The sequence below is a fragment of the Corvus brachyrhynchos genome, unplaced genomic scaffold (assembly GCF_000691975.1).
Source record: "Corvus brachyrhynchos isolate BGI_N302 unplaced genomic scaffold, ASM69197v1 scaffold466, whole genome shotgun sequence".
Lineage (NCBI taxonomy): Eukaryota > Metazoa > Chordata > Aves > Passeriformes > Corvidae > Corvus > Corvus brachyrhynchos.
Genome location: NW_008238635.1, coordinates 511,434 through 513,915, shown reverse-complemented (window position 1 = coordinate 513,915; position 2,482 = coordinate 511,434). Strand labels below are relative to the sequence as shown.

General features: G+C 44.2%; 1 long non-coding RNA gene across 2 annotated transcripts in view; it reads right to left on the bottom strand.

Annotated features, from left to right (window-relative positions):
* The window catches only part of LOC108447445, a 5,754-nt gene extending 3,278 nt beyond the window's left edge, over positions 1–2,476 (bottom strand). For both annotated transcript variants that reach the window (XR_001863012.1, XR_001863013.1), the window contains exon 1: positions 1,779–2,476. This is a non-coding gene — a long non-coding RNA (uncharacterized LOC108447445). The remainder of the gene's footprint in view (positions 1–1,778) is intronic.
* Between the last annotated feature and the right edge of the window lie 6 nt (positions 2,477–2,482).

The window sequence follows — 2,482 nt, the reverse complement described above, 5'->3', positions numbered from 1 at the left end:
GGGGGGGAGCACCTCAGCAACTACAGCTCCCAGTTCTCTCAGGGCCCTGGCATGCATCTGGGTGGGTGCCATGGCCTTGTGCATGCTCTGGTTCCTCAGGTGGTCTTAAACCTGACCTGCTACAATGGGTTGGAATTAAGTCCACCAGCCCAATAACCCGAGAGATGTGGGAATAGTGACTGGCAGGAAAAACTGAGACAATTGTTGAGTACCTCAGCCTTCTCCTTGTCTGTTGTCACTAGTCCTGTCTGGCTTATCGGGGTGGGGGGGAATAGGGGAGATGTGATAGGTTTCCTTTCATTTTCCTTTTCCCACTGAAGTACCTGTAGGAGCCCTTATTATTATTTTTCGCATGCTTTTCCAAATTCAGCCTCAACTGGGCCTCAGCTATACTGATCCCATCCTCACACACCCATGTGGTATCTCTGTATTTTCCCCATGATGTGTGTTGCTGCATATTGTCTGCATAGTACCTTCTTGCATCACATATATTAATTTTCAATAACCTTCTTGTTGTAACATACTTTCAAAAACATTTTTGCATTACATATGTTGCCTGCATATTACCTTCTTCAATTTATACAAGGGGATCCTTACTCTGCCAAGCTGGTCTCCTGCCTTCCTTGTCTGACTTCTTACTAATGGGAATTGTGAGTACTTATTCTCTAAGAAAAATGTCTTCAAATGGGTGCCAGCTCTGCTCAGCTCCATTATCCCTGAGGGCAGTTTCCAGGGCATCCTATCCACTACTCCCTTAAAAAAATGAAAGCTTGCTCTCTGAAAATTTAGGGTCTTAATCACAGCCAGCCTCTTAAGTGCTCCTACACTAAAAGTCAATATGTAGACAAATGTTTGCAAAAGCCCGTTGGAATGAACATGGGGGGGAAAAAAAAAGCAGCTCTCACGGCGAGGATCAAAGCCCAACACTGAGAATTCCCAGCTGGCACTCACTCCCAGGTGCTGCAGCAATGCTGAGTCCCAAGGCACGGGACACTACCCAAAAACCATCAGCACAAAAGCTGTTTGTAGTGACAGTTAAGTTGACAAATGATTCTACCTGGACCAAATCAAGTAAACCATCAGGATTATCTAATTCCTTACAGAAGTGGCTCTACCATGATAACATTTTGTGAGCTATTTAATGGCTGGGAAGGAAGGACACAGAGTTAAACCCCCACAAGACTGCTCACAAAAGTAAATACTTTACATATCCTTTCATTTTATATCTGTTTCCTGACCTGGGGAATGTTTTCTTTCCCGACCTGCATGATGCACAGTACACAATGAAACACTCTTTGGAGCATTAAAAAAATGTCACATTTATAACGCAGAAGTAGCCCCACAGTCAAGACTGACATTTAACAGAGTGACAGACTGTCTCCATGTCCAGCCCTGTCAATCACAATGATGAATAAAGGCTGCTGGTGTAGAGGTTACAGATTTAGCTGGATGGACAGAGGAAGGGGTAAGCACAGGGACATGTACCAGGTCTGTGTAGCTGTAGAGAGCCCCCAAGCCTGCTTTCCCCCAGAGGAGAAAACCACTCCCACCCAACTTGGTGTCATCTGTGAACTTACTGAGGGTGCACTCGATCCCCTCGTCCAGATCACTGATAAAGTTATTAAACAGGACTGGGCCCAATACTGGGACCAGTTGGAGGAGCTCCATTCCCCAGCACTCTGTGGGCCTGGCCATCAGCCAGTTTTTCACCCAGCAAACAGTGCACCCATTGAAACCATGAGCAGACAGGTTCTTCAGGAGAATGATGTGGGACTCACTGTGAAAAGGATCAGGGAGATGCCTAGGAAGAGTCTCGGGTGAATCCAGGAGAATATAGTGGAGGACTCTTCAGTTTTCAAATCAATCTTACTTCAATAACTCTACAAAACCATAACAAAACAAACAAACAAACAAACCCAACAACAACAACAAACCCAACCAAAAAACCTCCCAAAAAGCAGCTTGAAGGTTTTTATTAACTTAAAAATAAAAGTACAAAAAGTCACATCTCTAAGGGCTGCTTTCACAGCCTCTTCTTTCTGCTGGGAGGACATCCTGAAGTGCAGCCAGCTGGAAGTGATTGGGACAGGACAGCACCTGGGCTATTCTCACAGGCCAGCCCTGCCTCCCCCCATTGCCAAAACCTGGACACATAAACCAAACACAGGTATGCATGTGTGCTTAGACATAGCAAAAATATATTTGTGTTAAAAAGATATTGGTCTTGGCCATACATTCATACCACTGCAAAGAGCATAGTGGCTCATTTCAGTTTTCTTTTCAATCATTGCAAATGTTTAGAAAATATAGGAGTGCAAAAAAAGGAACTATCCAAGATCAGTATGAAAACCAATAACAAAGATGCCATTTTTGAAACTGCATTGGACATCCTCTGCAGAAATTTACTCAGAGCTTTTAAGATTTACAAAAAACAGCCAGAGGATGGGAGTCAAATGACTTCTGTGCTAGAACAACACAGCCC